Source organism: Dendrobates tinctorius, unplaced genomic scaffold (assembly GCF_039654945.1).
Source record: "Dendrobates tinctorius isolate UK_male_01 unplaced genomic scaffold, ASM3965494v1 ptg000293l, whole genome shotgun sequence".
NCBI classification, from domain to species: Eukaryota; Metazoa; Chordata; class Amphibia; order Anura; family Dendrobatidae; genus Dendrobates; species Dendrobates tinctorius.
Window position 1 is genome coordinate 23,148,253 of NW_027361960.1, and position 24,896 is coordinate 23,173,148.

At 43.0% G+C, this 24,896-nt stretch overlaps 1 protein-coding gene across 1 annotated transcript in view; it reads left to right on the top strand.

Annotated features, from left to right (window-relative positions):
• The first annotated feature begins 1,155 nt into the window (after positions 1–1,155).
• The window catches only part of AGPAT4 (1-acylglycerol-3-phosphate O-acyltransferase 4), a 186,207-nt gene continuing 162,466 nt past the window's right edge, over positions 1,156–24,896 (top strand). Inside the window, exon 1 of the mRNA XM_073560179.1 lies at positions 1,156–1,284. The gene's annotated coding sequence lies outside the window, so the exon portion shown is untranslated. The remainder of the gene's footprint in view (positions 1,285–24,896) is intronic.

Consider the following 24,896-nt stretch of genomic DNA (forward strand, 5'->3'; position numbering starts at 1 on the left):
TGCCCTTTTCACCCTGGTTACTGGCTTCCTCCACCTGCAATCTTGTTCTCCCTAGGAACAGGAGGTTTGGCCTCAGCATTTCCGAACACAGCTCTTCAGCAGCTCTGGCACCCCAGTGTTCACTTCTACAATTTTAACCAAAATTTAATAGGTTAGAGTAGAGTAGGGCCCAGCCAAAAGAGTCTACCTAGTCATGGTGGTGGCTTAAAAAAATTCTTTTAGCCAAAACAAAAACTGCTGGCTATGTATGTGATCTGGTGTTAGCTGGAAACTGATGTGTCATTGGTGAGGACATGGTGCAGATGTGAAGTTTTTCCGTGAGTGGGCGATGGGACTGTGGAAGGTTTGAGGGTTGGAGGCGGAGCTGGGTTGGAGCCTGTGTGGAGTCTTAAGGGGGTCCAAAAATTTTGCCAGTATGGAGCCCCGAAATTCCTGGTGGCAACCCTGAGTTTACTATACCTTGCCCATTCTCCCATTTCTAAATGGTTTCTATTCAGTGTAGTTCCAGCACTAGGACCCCCCCACTTTCGAGACATTTATGGCATATTGTATGGATATATAAGAATAGTGTATAGTTGGACAATGGAGTAACTGGAAGCATCCTCTGTACCCACATTAGTTACACCTCTGATGTTGGAATAGCCTTTGAAGCACCCACAAACAGTTGTGACATGCAGGCAGCCTGAGTAAATGTGATTTAAAAAAAAAAAAAATAATAATAATAATAATAATAATAATAATAATAAATTATTTGCATGAATAGAGAATTTTTAAATCTGTGACTACAGTGAATATCCAAAAGTTTGTTCTGACTAAAGAAAAGGAAAAAAAAATGTTTTTGTAATAAGTAACCTAGAATGAAAGTAACCCCGCAATCAGTGCATAAACATGGAAACGTTTGTGATTTTGCATCGGATCCTAATGTAAGAAAAAGTGGCAGCAGAAGCATCGCATTAAATTTCCTGTATGCGTAAAACTTGGCGAGTCACAGTAATGACTAATTATGGTAGGATCATGGGATAACACTTGAGTCCTCTAATAAGAGAGGTGTGATCAGGGAAATTCATAAGATAGGTAGTGAGCAATTGTAGCTTTAAAAGGGAGTGACATGAGGTGAGGAGACACATCAGATGAGGACCATTCTTGTTTTATTTGTTAATACCACCCCATGGGCGGGCTCCAGCTTTCTTCCCTGACTTGGTTTATATACAAGAAAGCATTGGAGACTAGTTCTAGAGTGTGGGGTCTTCGCTGCCCCCTATGTCCAGCTTGGGAAAACACGAGGTACGTGCTCCAATTCTTTAGATATCATCTGGATTTCTCACGGCTTCTCCTGTTAATGAAGCTGATATTTTCCATCTGTTGACTGAATGAAAGGTTGCTGACTGAGCTAGGAGACATCATCCAGTCAGACATTGTATGCTGTGAGGAGGACAAGCTTCCTCTCCAGGGATGAGATTCTGAAAAACCAGAGGGAGGGTTACTTCTGTGCACGCCCTTCCCTCAGCTTCTCCTCCAGATACTTTGTATGAATGGTGGGGAAGTTTCTAGTAACCTTGTGGTAGACATGGTGCTCAGTCAGACCAGCCCTTGTGAAGCCGTGTGTGAGGCGAGGTCTGAGGAGGTTGCATGCATCTGTGTTCATTTCTCCGGCAAGTTGTTGTGTTTATAATGCTCTTCAGCAAACGAGGCCGCCTTTGTGCCACGCGCGGCATCATCCTCTTTCCCATCATCTCCATGGTTACTAGGGAAAATGTCATGGGTATCTAGCCCTAGAATGACATGTAATGAGGAAGGACAATATGAAGGAGACTCGGCATACTGTTGCTCTCATGTGTCTGTGTTATTCTGTAGGAACGTGCAGCCGTTGCTATATTTACAAAGCCTCTATTGTGTCGTACAGCACATGGCGGGGTACTATATGAATATGTAAGGCTCACTGCTTTGTGTGTAGAAACTGGAGACAGACCGCGCTGGCAAGTGCTGGGTTGGCTCTGCGAAGCATGCTTGATAGTTAACTAGGTAATCATCATCTGTGATGAAAAGGATTTAAAACCTAGTATTGGAGATTTGTTAACATCTCTGGATCACACCTGCTATGTCAGCGCTCCCTAGCGCCCCCTACAGTCAGACCTCGAATGTCCATATAGAGGAGCTCAGAACAGCAGCAGTATTATTCTTCAGAGACTGTTTGAGGGTTCTATAATTTTACTGCTCCCTTTAAGATATATCCTCCTTACCCTCCCTCCCTACTGTTTACCTTCCCCTGTTTAAATATAAAATCAATAAAAATATTTAAAAAGAAAAAAGAATAGCAGCAGTAATGCCTCATTCATACATCAGTATTTGTAAGCCAAAACCAGGAGAGAGAACTATCATGGAAAGATCTGCTCTAAATTTCTAACATGGCCTTATTCAGTTGTACGTTGTGTATTTGTAATCTTTCTTCTCTCGTCATTTGCAGGCAAGTGTTACATTCACATGCAACAGATTTGATGCAGACATTTTTGAGACTGTCTTATTTGTCTAAATGAGGCTTACAGATATTTCTGTGCATTAAATGTGACACGTGAGAACATTAGCATTCTTTTTACATGCAAAAACAAAGGATTATCTTTAAAATATATTGTCCATAAAGGATGATAAAAAAAAGGATGGTGTAAATGTATAACCTCACTATTCATAACCAGGAGAACATAGCACAAATTTCTTAACATGAAAAGACAAACTTTCTCTCCAGCCAGGTTTTACCCGTACCCTACAAATGTCTCAGCAGTAGTGCACGTCTTTCCAGACGCGTGCCAGCATATGCTGAGGAGTAGATTCTCTAATGATGTGTTGGTCTCCGTGATCACCAGATCTAACACCATCCAACTTTTTCTGTGGGGCTCCATCAAGGACTCATTTTATTTGATTCCCCTCCAGCCACAAAATCTGCACAATCTGAGACAACATATCCCTGAAGCAATGGAGTCCATCTCTGAGGATATGCTGACACATGTCTATACAGAACTGGACATACAGTATATTAAGAGACTCGGCACCAACTTAAGTGATCAGATAATTTAATGTTGTCCACACTAGTAGTGAGCAAAACATTTTGGCCTTACATCAGACCTTCATCAGTTACAGGACCACAAATCTTGGTTGAAGATCACTAGATCATTAAACATTCCATGTCATGAAAATGTGGGGCAAGGGTTGTCAGACCTGAGCACATATAGGGTTAAGTGTGCCGTGCCTCAGTGGCATGTGCGGATGCAGTGTCCACTGCTGGTCCTGTCAGTAAGGGATCAGTGACATGTCATAAGCCCATAAGGATGCCCTGGAGCACAAGAATCTCATTAAATGAAAACTGAAAATAAAGATTACACAACAACCACAAGACGGATTTCATCACTCAGGTATCATTTTAATCAGTATAATGGTGCCAACGTGACACTGTCTGTAGGTTTCTGTGCACAATCCTGCTGACAGGTTCACTTTAATAGTCTCCTTAGGATACTTGAAGCTGCGACCATCTGATCGCTTCTGCTATTTTCCTGTATACTATTGACTTAAAAATTAAAACAATGATTACTGTTTAGCTTCCTTGTAAAGTCTACTAGGCAGATGGCTCAAATTTATACAAAACAGCAACCGTACAGAAGTTATGAATTAACAAAGGCCCACTGTATAACTCTGTATAACAACCATACATGCCCTGATTTGACTTTTCTTGTAACAACGTCTATACGAGCAAAAAAAGCACATATGCAACAGTGCAACTATTGTATGTGGGGAACCCATTCTGAGGCCATGTGCACACGATGCAGATTTGCAGCGTTTCCGCAGCGGATTTTACCGCGCAGAAACGTTGCATATCCGCATTGTGATGTACAGTACCTTTAAAATGAATGAAAAAAAAAAAACGCTGTGCAGACGCTGCGGATTTTTCCGCGCGGTTTTCCTGCGGTACAAAATCCGCAGCATGTTGCTTCTTTTGTGCGGTTTTCTATCTCCCCTGTTACCAAATCCGCAGGGGGAAGACCGCAATGGAAAACCGCACAAAAACCGCATGAAAACCGCGTGAAAAATGGAAGAAATCCGCAGGAAAAATGCAGGTCATTTGACCTGCGGTTTTCTTCCATTCTGCACGGAAAAATCCGCAGGGCTCAAAACTCCGTCTGCACTCAGCCTGACACTTTACCATATCTGTAAAATATGTCTAGTCACTGAGAACCAAAATACTTTGATTGTTAGGGGGTTAAACCTACATTTTTTTTCGATTACCGTATATACTCGCGTATAAGCCAAGATTTTCAGCCCATTTTTTGGGGCTAAAAGTCCCCCTCTCATCTTATAGGCGAGTCATATAGCCAGGCGGTAGGTGGGGGAGGGGGAGCGGGGGTGTCAGATCATACTGACCCCCCTTGCACGTCTCTCCAGCCCCCTGCTTGTCCCACGGTCTCCTTTCCTTCCTACAGCGGTCACATGGTACCACTCATTAAAGTCATGAATATATGCATATTTATGACTTTAGTGAGCGGTACCACGTGACCGCTGAAGGAAGGAAGGGAGACCATTGGAGAACGAGGCAGCAGAGATGTGCCAGGGGAAGGTAAGTATAGCGATATTCACCTGTCACGGTTCCAACGCTGCTCACCACTGTCTGCCCGCCGGGTCCCTCTGTCAGTGACATTCAGACAGCAGAGGGCGCGATGACGTAGTCAGTGTGCGCCCTCTGCCTGAACAGTAGGGAATCGGGATGTGGAGACCTTCTGCACTCCCCTGAGTCAGTGTCTCTACACTCCTAACGATCCCTAGGCCGGTTCCGCACCAGGTGCCGATCAGGATACCTGAAATCCCTAGCTCGCCCTGAACCAATCCCTTACTAGTGAAGTGGACGGTGCAGAAACTAATCTCACCACTGTACTAAAACACACATTGAGGAAAGTGACAAACAGGGAAACACCACTTAGCTTGGTTTGTTGCTAATGCTCCCAGCAACAGAGTCCAACACCTGAGTGCATCTATTCCTCCAACCGGATCCAACACCTGAGTGCAGCTTTCCAGCAACAGAGTCCCGCATCTGAGTGCAGCATCCAAGTGCAGCTTTCCAGCAACAGAGTCCAGCATCCGAGTGCAGCTTTCCAGCAACAGAGTCCAGCATCTGAGTGCAGCTCTCTTCCAGCAACAGAGTGCAGCATCTGAGTGCAGCTTTCACCATAGCTGCCACTCCACCAAGATTTGCAAGAACTCCTCACTGACACCATAGCTGCCACTCCACCAAGCTTTGCAAGAACTCCTCGCTGACACCATAGCTGCCACTCCACCAAGCTTTGCAAGAACTCCTCACTGACACCATAGCTGCCATTCCAGGATTCTGACTGAGCTGCCCGGGACTCTTCTCAAGTTTCTTCCTTCACCAAGGATGGTTGGAAAAGACCAATATCACCAACAGTCAGTGAACACGTCTGACACTCCTTTATAGGAAAGCCAGAGCAAAAACACCTGCTAGTGATTCCCGTGTAATAATGCTAGCCACCACTGGGGGCAAACTAGAACAAAAGACACCACTGTGCAATGACTCTGATGGCCACCGGGGACAAAACCAACCCTGAGCAAACAGCTCAGAGGAAAAAAAAAGGTTACTTATTCAAAACTTGTCATATCCAACCTGGATCATGACACTGAGCCAGCGGCGACACCTGTCCCCCAGAGCACGCCGGGGTCTCCGCCTGCTCAGAACACCCACCGGCACTTGGCACCTAGCGACGAGAGGTGAGTATGTGAGTATGTCTTTTTTTTCATACCTGCAGCAGCGGCAGCAGCAATATATGGGGGCATAATCTATGGGGCATCTTATGGGGGCATATTCAATGAGCATATTATGGGGGCATATTCAATGGAGCATCTTATGGGGGCAGCATATGGGGGCATATTCAATGGAGCATCTTATGGGGGCATATTCAATAGAGTATCTTATGGGGGCAGCATACAGTGGCATATTCAATGGAGCATCTTATGGGGGCAGCATATGGGGGCATATTCAGTGGAGCATCTTATGGGGGCATATTCTACGGAGCATCTTATGGGGGCAGCATATGGGGGCATATTCAGTGGAGCATCTTATGGGGGCAGCACATGGAAGCATATTCAATGGAGCATCTTATGGGGGCAGCATATGGGGGCATATTCAATGGAGCATCTTATGAGGGCAGTATATAGGGGCATATTCAATGGAGCATCTTATGGAGCAGTGTATGGGGGCATATTCAATGGAGCATCTTATGGTGGCAGCATATGGGGCATATTCAGTGGAGCATCTTATGGGGCAGCATATGGGGGCATATTTAATGGAGCATCTTATGGGGGCAGCATATAGGGGCATATTCAATGGAGCATCTTATGGGGGCAGGCGGGCAGTATATGGGGCATATTCAATGGAGCATCTTATGGGGGCAGCATATTGGGGTATATTCAATGGACCATCTTATTGGGGCAGCATATGGGGGCATATTCTATGGAACATCTTATGGGGCAGCATATGGGGCATAATTTATGGAGCATCTTATGGGGTCTATTCTATGGAACATTTTATGGGGCAGCATATGGGGCATAATCTATGGAACGCCTTATGGGGCCCTAACTTTTATGGAGCAGCATATGGGGTATATTATTCTATGGAGCATCTTATGGGGCCATTATTAACCTTTGTGCAGCATTATATGGAGTGTATTTTGTATGGAGCATCTTATGGGGCCCATTATGAACTGTATGGAGCATTATATGGGGCTCCTGATTCAATATGGATATTCAAAAACATTTAACCTACTGATGTCTTAATTAATTTTACTTTTATTGGTATTTATTTTTATTTCTTAAATTTACCAGTAGCTGCTACATTTACCCTAGGCTTATTCGCGAGTCAATAAGTTTTCCCAGTTTTTTTGTGGGAAAATTAACGGGGTCAGCTTATACACGGGTCAGCTTATACACGAGTATATATGGTAGATTAATTCTAATTTCAGATTCATCCTATCAGCGTACCGTAACTAGAGTCCTATGGGTCCCAGTTAGAGTATGTTTTAAATGCCCATAAAAAATACAAATGCAGTGTATAAATCTGACAGAAAATTATGCTATTACAGGGTTTTTCTAAGCTATATTTCCAAATAGTACAATAATGCAGACAACAAATATCACTAAACTGTTACTGAACATAGTCTAGTACGTATATCAAGACCAATCTATATATATAAAACTCTAAATCTGTAGTAGCCCACCCGCTCTATACAAATCCACAGTTCTCGCCTGATTTGGGTGAAATTTGGCACGCCCCCTCTCTACCCACAGGAGCCGAATACTGCGCATGTTACATCTCGCTAGCGTCCCCCCGTCATGATATTGGGGCCCCCGAAGTTAGGCCCTGTACATGTAATAGAGAAATGTGAAATCTGTAGTAGCTAGGGACGGATTATAGCGACGGTGCCAAAGACTCGCTGCTAAAGGGGCCGCACCACCACACACAGCACACAAACATTTCACAAACAGCATACAAACATCACACAGACAGCACACATACACCAACCCACAAGCACAACACCACACAAATGCCACAACACACCACACAAACACCAGACCACTCTAGACACACACAACACAAACACCACCCCACAAATACCACAACACCACCCCATAAATACCACATGCACACCACACACACACACACACAAGGACCACACACGCATGTCAATCACTTAAAGTAGCCAGCATTAATTTGGAGAGCCCGCGTTTTTCACATGGACAGTTGAACGTTGCTTGCTCTAGAGTGGGTAACCCCAAAAATCTTTTCATATATGCACCTGAAGGTAAAACCACAAACATTGTTTACCAAAAAGCACTACAATAGATAGTTGTTTAACTGTAAACCAATTTTACTCTTTTGTCTGTGAACTGTTTATAGATTACACTGGAGGGAGGGGGGGAAGTGTTGCACGTTGTTAATTGGGTGTAAATGTTTTATATGTTTGTGTAAGGTGCATACATTTTCATTATTGATAAAAAAAATAGTTCAAAAAATAGTTGTCATAGTTTATACTACATAATATGTATTGAATATGTAAAATCAATAAAAATGTTGAAATTTAAAAAAAAGTTGTTCTTCACATCAATGTTACGACAAATTAGTAAAATGCCAAAATAATAAAAATTTAAAGTGGAAAAAGATATACTGTAGCACTCTGAAAATGTCAATTTCAGGGTGACACTGAAAATGTTACTTTAGCTACCATAACCAACAATTTAACATATTTTCCGCGAGCGAAGCCGCGGGTATTCTACTAGTGTTACCAATAATATCGCACACAAAAACAAAGTAAATCGGCCACACCATGATCATATATTACCACCATCCTGTTACTGATTAAAGTCCACTATACCAAGATCAATATATCATTAATGCCAGATATACTGTATGGGAGCTATACCAATAAGCCATGAGCATTTATTACAACCAAATAGTGACCAGTGACCACATAATACAACCATACTGGTTACTTACTATGATATTAATAAAACTCACTATACTAACTCACTCTAATAATACCTACATACAATGACCGTATAGTGGAAGATATCAGTATAAACAGTACAGAAAACTCCAGAGAAACCAGTGAGGTCTCCAACTGAAGTAATTAATTTTTGCTTTTCTTCTTTACACAACATGGATAACTATGACATCTTTAAGGGTATGTCTCCACGGTCAGTATTTGCAGCGTTTTGGACGCAGCTCCGCCCAAAGCGCTGACGGCTTTTGTACGCTCGATGATTCCGCATGTGTTCATTGAACACATGCGGAATCACCGCATCCTATACATAGATGGTGATATTTATCTTGCAGAGAGGGAGCATCTCCGCAAGATAAATAGATATGCTGTGGTCTAGAAAGCTACCTGCGTCTTTATACGCATAGTGGATATGGGATTTCATAACATCCCCTCCACTATGCTGTAACATCTGGACGCTGCGGATTGGACGCTGCGGCTGTATGCAGCATTCAACCCGCAGCAAATACTGAACGTGGAAACATACCCTAAGACATATAATGTAATACACAGACATCTATGGCTCATCACTTTTAGAGCTCTCTGTCTACTTTTCCACAGCTCTACAGTAACAAAACTTCCCTTTTGACCTGCAGGGACAATATCCACCCAAAATAAAAAGCTATACAGTAGTGTTCCCCTATTTGTCCCCCAAAACAGTAGTAATGCTTCTGTCCCTTTTGTGCCCAAATTCAGTAGAATCACCCCCACCATGATATCCATACATTATTGTTGTCCACCTATTATACTGCATTAAAGTTGTAACATCCCTCTTTGTGACCTACAATATAAAAGTCATCCATCTTGTGCCCATTAACAACGGCCCCCTACCGTGGGCCCCATTCATTAATAATGTCCACCTACAGTCATATGTTAAAGTTTGGGCACCCCTATTAATGTTAACCTTTTTTCTTTATAACAATTTTGGTGTTTGCGACAGCTATTTCAGTTTCATATACAGTGGGGCAAAAAAGTATTTAGTCAGTCAGCAATAGTGCAAGTTCCACCACTTAAAAAGATGAGAGGCGTCTGTAATTTACATCATAGGTAGACCTCAACTATGGGAGACAAACTGAGAAAAAAAAAATCCAGAAAATCACATTTTCTGTTTTTTTTTCATTTTATTTGCATATTATGGTGGAAAATAAGTATTTGGTCAGAAACAAGCAATCAAGATTTCTGGCTCTCACAGACCTGTAACTTCTTCTTTAAGAGTCTCCTCTTTCCTCCACTCATTACCTGTAGTAATGGCACCTGTTTAAACTTGTTATCAGTATAAAAAGATACCTGTGCACACCCTCAAACAGTCTGACTCCAAACTCCACTATGGTGAAGACCAAAGAGCTGTAAAGGACACCAGAAACAAAATTGTAGCCCTGCACCAGGCTGGGAAGACTGAATCTGCAATAGCCAACCAGCTTGGAGTGAAGAAATCAACTGTGGGAGCAATAATTAGAAAATGGAAGACATACAAGACCACTGATAATCTCCCTCGATCTGGTGCTCCACGCAAAATCCCACCCTGTGGGGTCAGAATGATCACAAGAACGGTGAGCAAAAATCCCAGAACCACGCGGGGGGACCTAGTGAATGAACTGCAGAGAGCTGGGACCAATGTAACAAGGCCTACCATAAGTAACACACTACGCCACCATGGACTCAGATCCTGCAGTGCCAGACGTGTCCCACTGCTTAAGCCTGTACATGTCCGGGCCCGTCTGAAGTTTGCTAGAGAGCATTTGGATGATCCAGAGGAGTTTTGGGAGAATGTCCTATGGTCTGATGAAACCAAACTGGATTTGTTTGGTAGAAACACAACTTGTCGTGTTTGGAGGAAAAAGAATACTGAGTTGCATCCATCAAACACCATACCTACTGTAAAGCATGGTGGTGGAAACATCATGCTTTGGGGCTGTTTCTCTGCAAAGGGGCCAGGACGACTGATCCGGGTACATGAAAGAATGAATGGGGCCATGTATCATGAGATTTTGAGTGCAAACCTCCTTCCATCAGCAAGGGCATTGATGATGAAACGTGGCTGGGTCTTTCAACATGACAATGATCCAAAGCACACCGCCAGGGCAATGAAGGAGTGGCTTCGTAAGAAGCATTTCAAGGTCCTGGAGTGGCCTAGCCAGTCTCCAGATCTCAACCCTATAGAAAACCTTTGGAGGGAGTTGAAAGTCCGTGTTGCCAAGCGAAAAGCCAAAAACATCACTGCTCCAGAGGAGATCTGCATGGAGGAATGGGCCAACATACCAACAACAGTGTGTGGCAACCTTTTGAAGACTTACCGAAAACGTTTGACCTCTGTCATTGCCAACAAAGGATATTTCACAAAGTATTGAGATGAAATTTTGTTTCTGACCAAATACTTATTTTCCACCATAATATGCAAATAAAATGAAAAAAAAACAGACAATGTGATTTTCTGGATTTTTTTTTCTCAGTTTGTCTCCCATAGTTGAGGTCTACCTTTGATGTAAATTACAGACGCCTCTCATCTTTTTAAGTGGTGGAACTTGCACTATTGCTGACTGACTAAATACTTTTTTGCCCCACTGTATCTAATAACTGATGGACTCAGTTATATTTCTGGATTCAAATGAGGTTTATTGTACTAACAGAAAACGTGAAATCTGCATTTTAACAAAATTTGACCGGTGCAAAAGTATGGGCACCTCAACATAAAAGTGACATTAATATTTCGTAGATTCTCCTTTTTCAAAAATAACAGCCTCTAGTCGCTTCCTGTAGCTATTAATGAGTTCCTGGATCCTGGATGAAGGTATTTGTGACCATTCCTGTTTACAAAACAATTCCAGTTCAGTTAAGTTTGATGGTCGCCGAGCATAGACAGCCCACTTCAAATCATCCCACAGATGTTCAATGATATTCAGGTCTGGGGACTGGGATGGCATTCCAGAACATTGTAATTGTTCCTCTGCATGAATGCCTGAGTAGATTTGGAGCGGTGTTTTGGATCATTGTCTTGCTGATATATCCATCCCCTGTGTAACTTCAACTTCGTCACTGATTCTTGCACATTATTGTCAAGAATCTGCTGATACTGAGTTGAATCCATGCGACCCTCAACTTTAACAAGATTCCCGGTGCTGGCATTGGCCACACAGCCCCAAAGCATGATGGAACCACCAAATTTTACTGTGGGTAGCAAGTGTTTTTCTTGGAATGCTGTGTTTTTTAGCCTCCATGCATAACGCCTTTTTGTATGACCAAACAACTCAATCTTTGTTTTATCAGTCCACAGGACCTTCTTCCAAAATGTAACTGGCTTGCCCAAATGTGCTTTTGCATACCTCAGGCGACTCTGTTTGTGGCGTGCTTGCAGAGACGGCTTCTTTCGCATCACTCTCCCATACTGCTTCTCCTTGTGCAAAGTGTGCTGTATTGTTGACTGATGCACAGTGACACCATCTGCAGCAAGATGATGCTGCAGGTCTTTGGAGGTGGTCTGTGGATTGTCCTTGACTGTTCTCACCATTCTTCTTCTCTGCCTTTCTGATATTTTTCTTGGCCTGCCACTTCTGGGCTTAACAAGAACTGTACCTGTGTTCTTCCATTTCCTTACTATGTTCCTCACAGTGGAAACTGACAGGTTAAATCTCCGAGACAACTTTTTGTATCCTTCCCCTGAGAAGCTATGTTGAATAATGTTTGTTTTCAGATCATTTGAGAGTTGTTTTGAGGAGCCCATGATGCCACTCTTCATAGGAGAATCAAATAGGAGAACTACTTGGCTATGAAGTTCAAAGCTCAATGAGGTTACAAAACCAATTTAGTGCTTCAGGAAGTCAGTAAAAAGTAGTTAGGAGTGTTCAAATCAAGAAAATGATAAGGGTGCCCATACTTTTGCACCGGTCAAATTTTGTTTAAATGCAGATTGCACATTTTCTGTTAGTACAATAAACCTCATTTGAATCCAGAAATATAACTGAGTCCATCAGTTATTAGATATATGAAACTGAAATAGCTGTTGCAAAAACCAAAATTGTTATAAAGAAAAAACGTTAACATTAATAGGGGTGCCCAAACTTTTACATATGACTGTATGTGGCCCTCATACATTATCCTATAGCAGTATCATCTAAAGATGAGTAACTTGGTCTCGATCTTAATGCTACATTTCCTCACAAGGATTTACCAGGTTGTCATTCTGAGACCAAGCGATTTTTGTTCATCAGATTACTCACACTGTTTTTCTGCTGGGAAATAACATATACTGTCATTTAGTACTTTGGCCTTCATTCCATTGTCTATGGCAAACCAGTATCCTGGGAACGTGCATTAGATATATATTATTTTTCATATTCTGTGGTTAATATCTACCTGTTCTATGCCGCGCCTTTGCACATTGTCTCCTGTGTTTATATGTGTATATACCTGCTGCATGTATGGGACTGTCCTCTATCATGTGAGTGCGTCATAGACCATCGTTTTAGTTCCTTTTTGAACACATTTTTCAGTGTTTACTGTACCCTGTTTTGTACCCTGTAGGGTAGCCCACACATGACACTCGTTCTGGAACCAGCTTTACCCTCTCAACGTATATCCATAGATTTATGATATAGTGTGATCTTTCTACCTATATATTGTACGATAGGGCTAACGGTCAGCCAACGCACAAGGGGTCATCATTTCTCGTAAAATCTAGGGTTGCAACCTCTGCTAGTAGGAAGGTGTCCAGAAGGCTCTAAGTTAGGAGATAGTGCACCCCTCCTCACACCGAGCCCTGTGTGTGTTTGTATGCTGCACTGTTTCCAGCACTGTGCTAGTCCAACATGCATACAGATCAATAGCTTAGGCCTAGTTTTTTATTGGCATTACCACAGTGTAATGACACTGTCCCTTAGTTGTTTATCTCTTCAGATGTAGGGTCTATGCCATTGTGCTTCTTTATGTGCACATGAGGGCATCAATATATACTGTATATTTTTTCTCTATAATTGAGGTGTTATTCATGAGGTACACTGTTGACTTTAACTTGGTCCCCATCTAGGTCACCTTTTGGGACTGTGAAGGGATGAGTGGTAGCGCCAATTGTTTCATCTATGTGCACCTACCCCCGTAGCTAGGGTTATACCCTTTGTAGTGTGAGGTTGCACTATCTCCCTGCTCTCTGTCCCTCTTTCACTAGAGCTCTGAACCTTTTTTGCACATTTGCACTTTTTTTTCACCCTTGATGGGTCTATTTTTGACATTTTTCAATAAAAGTTAATTTTTAAAGGGTTTTTCACAGTGAACTTTTTTGATACCCTAGTTCTATCTACATTGTTAGCCCTCTGTGTGGCCCCCATATAATATCCTCCTATATGGCACCCATATAGTAATAATGTCCATCTATGTGGACTCCATACATTAATGATGTCTGTTATGAATGAGTCACCGTAGGAGGCAAAAACAGAAATGCTAGCTAAGTCCAGAAAACCAGAGAAGTTGGCAGCTATCGGATTGCAGACCCCTGAACCTATCAACAACAACTAGCAGTAGCCGTGGGGGGTTCCTACGATGCCCTAGACCCCTCGATCACAGCCGGAGAACTGCCTAGCCTAAGGACAGAAAGGAAAATCTAAACTGCCCCAGAGCAGACCCCAAAGCAATAGGCAGCCCCCAACATATAATGACGGTGAAGCAAGAAGAAAAAACACTAACACAGATAGAAAGATAGAATGAGCAAATGATGGGGCCCAAGCTAACTAGATAGGACAGGATAGGAAGGCTGCTGTCTGCAATCCGCGAAAAACCGTATCAAAATAAGAGCCAACAGACTGACAGGGAAAAAGGCCCTGAAGACGCTAGGCTTCAAAAAGACTATGTCAGTACTCAGGTATTTTCTGAAGACAAAGCAAACCGACAAAAAGGAATTCAGCTCACCCCAGCAGGGAATGGCAGAATCCAGAAAAGCAAGGCAAACAAAAACCAAAACACAAATGCAAAAAGGCAAAGCAGAAAACTTAGCTTTTGAGGAGCAGGAATCAGACTGGTCTCCTAGAATTCCACAGAGAAATCACCAGCGAGGCAGAAGGGCGTCGGCTGCATTATATCCAGTCAGAGATCCCCGTCGCCCAGTCATCCTCTCCCAGCTCAGGTGCTTGGTAATCAGCCTCACTACCTTCCTTCACCAGAAGAGGGAGCTCATCAGACCTCAATGGTGAAGGGGAAAATGAACTCATAACAGTACCTCCCCCTTGAGGAGGGGTCACCGAACCCTCATCCACGCCACCAGGGCGATCAGGGTGAGTCCGATGAAAGGCACGCACCAATCTTTTGGCATGAATATCAGTGGCAGAGACCCAGGAATTATCCTCCTGACCATAACCCTTCCACTTAACCAAATACTGGAGTCTCCGTCTAGCCAGACGGGAATCCAGTATCTTCTCAACCTCATATTCCATGTTACCTTCAACCAATACAGGGTCCGTAGGTGCAACCCCAGGAACTACTGGTTCAACAAACCTCTTCAACAAGGACTTATGAAACACATTATGGATTTTAAATGTGACAGGAAGAGCCAACCGAAAAGAGACCGGATTAATGATCTCCAAAATCTTGTAAGGCCCAATAAATCTAGGCTTAAAGTTAGGAGAAGCTACCTTCATAGCGATATTTTTTGATGATAACCAAACCATATCACCCACCTTAAACTGGGGACCAACGGTCCTATGTCGGTTGAAAAACCACTGGGCCTTTTCCTGGGAGAGAGATAACTTATCCACCACTTGGTCCCAGATCTGGTGCATTCTCTCCACCACAGTGTCAACACCTGGGCAGGCAGAAGGCTCCACCTGCCCTGAAGAAAATCGAGGATGAAACCCAAAGTTACAAAAAAAAGGTGACATCAAAGTGGCAGAACTAGCTCTATTATTTAAAGCTAATTCGGCCAAGGGCAAAAATGAAACCCAATCATCCTGATCAGCGGAAATAAAACATCTCAAATACGACTCCAAGGTCTGGTTTGTTCTTTCCGTCTGCCCATTGGTCTGAGGGTGAAACGCAGAGGAGAAGGACAACTGAATTCCCAGCTTGGAACAGAACGTCCTCCAAAATCTAGACACAAACTGAACTGCTCTGTCAGATACAATGTTCTCAGGAATCCCGTGCAAGCGAACCACCTGTTGCAAAAACAGGGGCACCAACTCAGAAGAAGATGGCAACTTAGGGAGTGGTACAAGATGAACCATCTTAGAGAACCTATCAAAAATCACCCAAATAACAGTCATTCTCTGAGAGACAGGCATATCAGAGATGAAATCCATTGAAATATGGGTCCATGGCCTCCTGGGGACCGGCAAAGGCATCAACAACCCACTAGAGCGAGAACAAGGTTTAGACCGGGAGCAAGTCCCACAGGACTGCACAAAATTCCTGACATCACGAGACAAGGCGGGCCACCAAAAAGACTGACTCACCAGATCTCTAGTACCAAAAATACCTGGATGACCTGCCAATGCAGAGCAATGAACTTCAGACATCACTCTCTTCTTCCACTGGTCAGGAACATACAACTTTCCACTGGGACAACGCTCAGGTTTGTCCTCCTGGAACTCTTCCAGAGCACGTCTCAAATCGGGTGAGATGGCAGAAAGAACTACCCCTTCGCCTAAGATGGTAGGAGGCTTGGTCACCACAGGAGAATCAGCAAAGAAGCTCCTAGAAAGAGCGTCAGCCTTGAGATTCTTAGTGCCAGGAAGAAAAGAGACCACAAAATCAAAATGTGTAAAAAACAAGGCCCATCTAGCCTGTCTAGGGTTCAAGCGTTTGGCCGACTCCAGGTAAATCAAATTCTTGTGGTCAGTGAGGACCACGACTTGATGTTTAGCTCCCTCCAACCAATGTCTCCACTCCTCAAATGCCCATTTCATGGCCAACAGTTCCCGATTCCCCACATCATAGTTACGTTCAGATGGGGAGAACTTTCGGGAAAAGAAAGTACAGGGATTCATTTTAGATGTTACAGGATCCTTTTGGGACAAAACAGCTCCTGCACCAATCTCATAAGCGTCCACCTCTACCTGGAACGGGAGTGAGACATCAGGTTGCCGCAAAACCGGGGCAAAAGTGAATCTTCGCTTCAGCTCCTGAAAGGAAGAAACAGCCTCCGGAGACCAATTCAACACATCAGCACCCTTCTTAGTCAGATCAGTCAATGGCTTGGCAATACTAGAAAATTTTGCTATAAATTTCCGATAAAAATTAGCAAAACCCAAAAACTTCTGAAGGGCCTTCAAAGAAGTGGGCTGAACCCAATCATAAATGGCCTGTACCTTGGCCGAATCCATTTCAATAGTTGACGGAGACAAAATAAATCCCAAAAATGAAATCCTCTGTACCCCAAAAAGGTATTTCGATCCTTTGACATACAGGGAATTCTCCCTCAAGATCCGGAACACCGTCCGAACATGTTCCACATGAGAATCCCAATCCTTGGAGAAGATCAAAATATCATCCAGATAGATAATCAAAAATTTATCCACAAAGTCTCGGAAAATGTTGTTCATGAAGCACTGGAAGACAGAAGGGGCATTAGTGAACCCAAAAGGCATCACCAGGAACTCAAAATGTCCCTCTGGAGTATTAAACGCCGTCTTCCATTCATGCTTAATGCGGATAAGATTATACGCCCCCCTGAGGTCAAGCTTGGTAAACCAGCAAGCACCTTTAACTCTGGAGAATAGATCCGAAATCAGGGGTAACGGATACTGATATTTAATAGTAATTTTGTTGAGGGCACGATAATCAATACAAGGCCTTAATGAACCATCCTTTTTGGCCATGAAAAAAAACCCAGCACCTAATGTTGAAGAGGATGGTCTAATATGACCCTTCTCCAACGCCTCCTTAATATAGGATCGTATAGCCTCGTGCTCGGGTACAGATAAATTGAAGAGCCGACCCTTGGGAAATTTACACCCTGGGCTCAGTTAAATTGCACAGTCATAACTCCTATGAGGAGGCAAAGACGCAGACTCATTCTCACTAAATACATCATAAAAGTCCGCCAAATAGTCAGGAAAATCATGCGACTGAGGAGAGGGGGAAAAAACCGGAGCCTCACTAAGGGCACACCGACAACCCCAACTCATCACAGACACAGATTTCCAGTCCAAAACTGGATTATGAATTTGCAACCAGGGAAACCCCAGAACAATGGTATCATGCAAATTATGCAACACCAAAAATCTGCAATTTTCTTGATGGTTTGGGGCGACCCGCATTACCACCTGGGTCCAAAACTGAGGTTTATTTTTTGCCAAAGGAGTAGCATCAATCCCCCTCAAAGGGATAGGCGTCCGCAGAGGTGTCATAGGAAATCCACAACGTTTAGCAAAATCCAAGTCCAATAGGTTCAGGGCTGCTCCCGAATCCACAAAAGCCTTGGCGGAAAATGTGGACAGGGAGCAGATCAGAGTAATTGCCAGAAGAAACTTAGGTTGAACACCACCCACAGAAAACATGTGTACAAAACGTTTCTCTCGTTTAGGACAGACAGAAATAATATGCGAGGCATCTCCACAAAAAAAACACAGCTTATTACGCTTTCTGAACTCCTGACGTTGCTCCCTGGACAAAACTCTTTGAACCACATTGCATAGGTTCAGACACTTGTTCAACAGGTGGCCACACCTCTCGTGCAGTCCTGCGTTCACGTAAACGCCGATCAACCTGAATGGCTAATGACATAGAATCGTCCAGACCAGAGGGAACAGGAAATCCCACCATAGTATCTTTTACGGCATCTGACAACCCCTTCTCCGAAAGAGAGATGCCAAGGCATTATCATTCCAGGCAGTAAGGACCGCCCACTTTCGGAATTTTTGACAGTACAATTCTGCAGAATCGCGACCCTGGCTCAGTGCCAACAGGGTCTTTTCAGCCTGATCAATAGCATTATGTTCGTCATACCACAACCCCAAGGCTTGAAAAAATGCGTTTACATTAGTTCGAATAGGATCATCAGGTTTCAAAGAAAACGCCCAATCCAGGGGACCGCCGCGCAGCAAAGAGATGAGCAAGGTAGGCAGAAATTCCCCGCACTCCGCAGCGAGCTGCTCCACACAATCAGACAATTGCTTTATCTCCACTGAGAGAAAAAAAAAATTCCCCCTACGGCCTCAGAGATATAGAGGAAAAAATATACACACTTTTTTTTTTTAATTCTTTCCTGCTATTGAGTATCCTAGGATCTGCGTAAGGCTGGTGATTCTGTTATGAATGAGTCACCGTAGGAGGCAAAAACAGAAATGCTAGCTAAGTCCAGAAAACCAGAGAAGTTTTCAGCTATCGGATTGCAGACCCCTGAACCTATCAACAACAACTAGCAGTAGCCGTGGGGGGTTCCTACGATGCCCTAGACCCCTCGATCACAGCCGGAGAACTGCCTAGCCTAAAGACAGAAAGGAAAATTTAAACTGCCCCAGAGCAGACCCCAAAGCAATAGGCAGCCCCCAACATATAATGACGGTGAAGCAAGAAGAAAAAACACTAACACAGATAGAAAGATAGAATGAGCAAATGATGGGGCCCAAGCTAACTAGATAGGACAGGATAGGAAGGCTGCTGTCTGCAATCCGCGAAAAACCGTATCAAAATAAGAGCCAACAGACTGACAGGGAAAAAGGCCCTGAAGACGCTAGGCTTCAAAAAGACTATGTCAGTACTCAGGTATTTTCTGAAGACAGAGCAAACCGACAAAAAGGAATTCAGCTCACCACAGCAGGGAATGGCAGAATCCAGAAAAGCAAGGCAAACAAAAACCAAAACACAAATGCAAAAAGGCAAAGGAGAAAACTTAACTTTTGAGGAGCAGGAATCAGACTGGTCTCCTAGAATTCCACAGAGAAATCACCAGTGAGGCAGAAGGGCGTCGGCTGCCTTATATCCAGTCAGAGATCCCCGTCGCCCAGTCATCCTCTCCCAGCTCAGGTGCTTGGTAATCAGCCTCACTACCTTCCTTCACCAGAAGAGGGAGTTCATCAGACCTCAATGGTGAAGGGGAAAATGAACTCATAACAGATGTCCTCCTATGTGGCTCTCATATAGTCCTCTGTATGACCCCCATATAATAGCATCCTCCTTTGTGGCCCCCATACATTAATATTGTTCATCCTATATGTTCCTCCTGTAGTAATATTGCCACTCTTATGTGGTCCCCATGTAGAAGTAACACCACCATTGGCTCGGTCTGAATGCACAGTGCTCCTTCCACTACTATTTAAAAAATAACCAAGTTTCTCAGCTATCCTTACTTTCACTCTGAACGGCATTGTCTTTTACCATAGCTGCAGAGCATGCTAGCAGTTGGCGCAATGACATCACACCGACATCATGTCACAAGGTTCACAATGCTACAATGTGACGTGCAACGTGATGTTGGATCCTGGGCAGCTGTAGGCCTCTAATAGACCGCTAGCTGTACAGTAAGTGCAGAGCAGGGAGCCATTGGCTCTCTACTCCACAATAGTTTTCAACTGGGAATGCATCCAAGGATACATCCACAGTTGAAAATAATGCTGGCCTCGATGAAGCCACCTCCTCCACGGGCCTAGTCATGGTCACACCTCTTACAATCATAATTGCTATGCACCCATCTAGCAATCCTATACTGTATAAGGCTCTATTCACTTTTCTAAGGTTTGCGAGCATGTTCTACATATTTTTTTGTCTATATACATGTACCCTAATAGGCTATGGCAATACTCACACCAAAACAGGCATATGTTTGAGTCTTGTATGCCCCAAACTCTCATGTCAAAGAATGGGTCCCTGACATAGTGCACAACATACAGATGTCATCTGTATCAGATTCATGTATTGTACATTAAAAAAGGTTTAAGGTCCAGAGTTGGGTAAATGATCGGATATTTCAGCTTCCCGGAATACCAATTGCATCACCTAAAATGAAGATTGTGTCTTAGAGCTGTTCCCCTTAGAATCTTAGCATCCTTAATGTGTCAAAACCACAAAACAAGGTATTCAAACCCATAGGTCCAAATGCATCGAAACTTTCACACCAGAATTTTGTTGTAAAAGCTTTGAAGATTCGCAAAATGTAGGTGCAACTCAGAGTTTCGTGACTTTTGGCGTTTTCATGCCATGCTTCTTCGTGAATCAGAAGCGTCTGACTCCAGCACACCCCTGCATCAAGACCGGGGCAAACAATGACGGTCTTGACTACATGTACCCATGAAGTCTAATGTTCCATTGTTATAAAAATATGTTTACATGTAACCGCTTTTTTTAGCTTTCTTTTAAATATTTACTGCTACAACTAGAATGGTTTTCCCTGCTGATAAAGTCCCCTTTACAACTGCTGGAATAAGTATTTCAGAGGGTAAACTGTCCATGCCAGTAGCTTAAACATTCAGCTGCTAGAACAGACTGTATGTCCTATAAGAAGTTAGAACGTTACATGAATTCCTTTCGCATAGTTGTGCCACTGATGACCACTTGTACAAATTTTTAAGCCATGAGTATAAAATTCATTTTAAATAGTTAATAATGGGGAAATAGTATGTGGTCAAAGCAAATATGGAGTTTTTTGCTTCCACTTCTTGCTGTAATCTGTGTCACCCTCCCCCATGCAGACCTAATCACAGAAAGGGGTGTTGGAGAAGTGATCAGTCAGTTATACATAGCAAGAAGAGACAAATTCCTGACACTGGAGCTAACATACAACAGAAAATGTAATGTCTTGACATCTGAAAGTAGCATCTTGGGCACAGTTGCCAATTTCAAAGGTCACAACACTGTTCTACATACAGTGGCATGTACAGTGGGGCAAAAAAGTATTTAGTCAGTCAGCAATAGTGCAAGTTCCACCACTTAAAAAGATGGGAGGCGTCTGTAATTTACATCATAGGTAGACCTCAACTATGGGAGACAAACTGAGAAAAAAAAATCCAGAAAATCACATTGTCTGTTTTTTTTTTCATTTTATTTGCATATTATGGTGGAAAATAAGTATTTGGTCAGAAACAAAATTTCATCTCAATACTTTGTGATATATCCTTTGTTGGCAATGACAGAGGTCAAACGTTTTCTGTAAGTCTTCACAAGGTTGCCACACACTGTTGTTGGTATGTTGGCCCATTCCTCCATGCAGATCTCCTCTAGAGCAGTGATGTTTTTGGCTTTTCGCTTGGCAACACGGACTTTCAACTCCCTCCAAAGGTTTTCTATAGGGTTGAGATCTGGAGACTGGCTAGGCCACTCCAGGACCTTGAAATGCTTCTTACGAAGCCACTCATTCGTTGCCCTGGCAGTGTGCTTTGGATCATTGTCATGTTGAAAGACCCAGCCACGTTTCATCTTCAATGCCCTTGCTGATGGAAGGAGGTTTGCACTCAAAATCTCACGATACATGGCCCCATTCATTCTTTCATGTACCCGGATCAGTCGTCCTGGCCCCTTTGCAGAGAAACAGCCCCAAAGCATGATGTTTCCACCACCATGCTTTACAGTAGGTATGGTGTTTGATGGATGCAACTCAGTATTCTTTTTCCTCCAAACACGACAAGTTGTGTTTCTACCAAACAGTTCCAGTTTGGTTTCATCAGACCATAGGACATTCTCCCAAAACGCCTCTGGATCATCCAAATGCTCTCTAGCAAACTTCAGACGGGCCCGGCCATGTACAGTCTTAAGCAGTGGGACATGTCTGGCACTGCAGGATCTGAGTCCATGGTGGCGTAGTGTGTTACTTATGGTAGGCCTTGTTACATTGGTCCCAGCTCTCTGCAGTTCATTCACTAGGTCCCCCCGCGTGGTTCTGGGATTTTTGCTCACTGTTCTTGTGATCATTCTGACCCCACGGGGTGGGATTTTGCGTGGAGCACCAGATCGAGGGAGATTATCAGTGGTCTTGTATGTCTTCCATTTTCTAATTATTGCTCCCACAGTTGATTTCTTCACTCCAAGCTGGTTGGCTATTGCAGATTCAGTCTTCCCAGCCTGGTGCAGGGCTACAATTTTGTTTCTGGTGTCCTTTGACAGCTCTTTGGTCTTCACCATAGTGGAGTTTGGAGTCAGACTGTTTGAGGGTGTGCACAGGTGTCTTTTTATACTGATAACAAGTTTAAACAGGTGCCATTACTACAGGTAATGAGTGGAGGAAAGAGGAGACTCTTAAAGAAGAAGTTACAGGTCTGTGAGAGCCAGAAATCTTGATTGCTTGTTTCTGACCAAATACTTATTTTCCACCATAATATGCAAATAAAATGAAAAAAAACCAGACTGTGATTTTCTGGATTTTTTTTTCTCAGTTTGTCTCCCATAGTTGAGGTCTACCTATGATGTAAATTACAGACGCCTCTCATCTTTTTAAGTGGTGGAACTTGCACTATTGCTGACTGACTAAATACTTTTTTGCCCCACTGTAAGTATTTATTTAGGCACCCCTGGTCAAATTTATTTTATTGTGAACAGTTAAACAAGTTGAAGATGAAATGATCTCTAAAAAGCCTAAAGTTAAAGATGACACATTTCCTTTGTATTTGATGCAAAAAATATCTATATCTATTTTCATTTTGTACATTTTAAAAATTACAAAAAGGAAAATGCGCAGATGCAAACGTTTGGGCCCCCTGCATGGTTAGTACCTAGTAGTACCTTGTTTTGAAAATATCACAGCTTGTAAACGCTTTTTGTAGCCAGCCAAGACTCTTTCAATTATTGTTTGAGGATTTTTCATCCATTCTTCCTTAGAAACTTCTTCCAGTTCTGTGAGATTCCTAGGTCATCTTACATGCACTACTATTTTGAGGTCTAGCCACAGATTTTCAATGATGTTCAGATCAGGGGACTGTGAGGGCCATTGTAAAAACTTCAGATTGTGCCTTGTGAGGTAGTCTATTGTGGATTTTGATGTGTGTTTGGGATCATTATCCAGTTATAGGAGCCATACTCTTTTCAGCTTCAGCTTTTTCACAGATGGTGTTATGTTTACATAAAACATTTGTTGAAATTTAATTGAATCCATTCATTCCTCTACCCATGAAATTTTCACAATGCCATTTGGTGCAACACAAACCCAAAGCATGATTAGTCCACCCCCATGTTTAATGGTTGAAGAGATGTTCTTTTCCTGAAATTCTGTGCCAATAGATGCTACTGATGGCACCATCTTGGAAGAGACAATTCTTTTTTTCTCTAGCAATATGGCGCCACTGGCTCCTGCGCAGTAGTAGCTGTCGGATTGCCGATAGCTGCTACTGTGCAGGCATGTCTGGCGCCATTTTCAAACTGATTTATTTTTTTAGGAATTTATAGATACCATCAAAAAGAATAATTAAATGCACAATATGGAGGGGGATATTTAAAAAAATATATATATATGTATATATATATGTATGTATATATCTATATTATATATATATATATTATTCATTATGTAAGCTGGGGGACAGGTCACTGAGGGAGCAGTGACCTGTCAGAAACTATACTTTTGAATACCTAGTCAGAGTACCACATGAAGACCCCCCCCCACAGGCCGCCCCAGAGTACAAGAATCTCATTAACTGAAAACTGAGAATAAAGATTAAACAACAATCACAAGATGGATTTCATCAACCCAGGTATCATTGTAATCAGTATAACGGCGCTGACCTGACACTGTCTGTAGCTTACTGTGCACAGTCCTGCGATAGGTTCACTTTAGTAAATAAGCTGGATTCACACTTATCTGTCACTAAGGCCTCTTTCACACTTCAGTTTTTTGCCTCAGTCAAAATCCGCCAAAAGGACGGATGGCGGATCCGTTTTAGTACTGATGACAACGGATGCCACCCGTCCGTTTTTTTGACGGATCCGACAAATGAAGAATTTTAAAGGAATCGCAGCCTGGAAAAGAGGAGAGAGAGAGAGAGAGAGAGAGAGAGGGAGAGGGAGGGAGAGAGAGAGAGAGGGAGAGAGAGGGAGAGGGAGAGGGAGAGGGAGAGAGAGAGAGAGAGGGAGAGGGAGAGGGAGAGAATTTTTTTTTTGTCCGGCACCCAGAAAGAGTTTCGGGTTAAATGAGTGTCTGGAGGATCCGCCAGAGAAAAAAACGTTGCAAGCTCCGTTTTGAAATCTTTGAGAATGGTGACGGACAGCAGCTTTTTGGCGGATCCGCAAAAAAAACGGATGCAACGGACGGCAATCCGTCACAATCCGCCAATAATGGAAGTCAATGGGGAAAAAAACGGATCCTCAAAAGAAAATTGCGGATCCGTTTTTTTCAAAACCTGGCGGATTGTGACTGATTGTAAAAAACGTGAAACAGGCCTTAGATATTTCTGTGACTTTCTTATAATA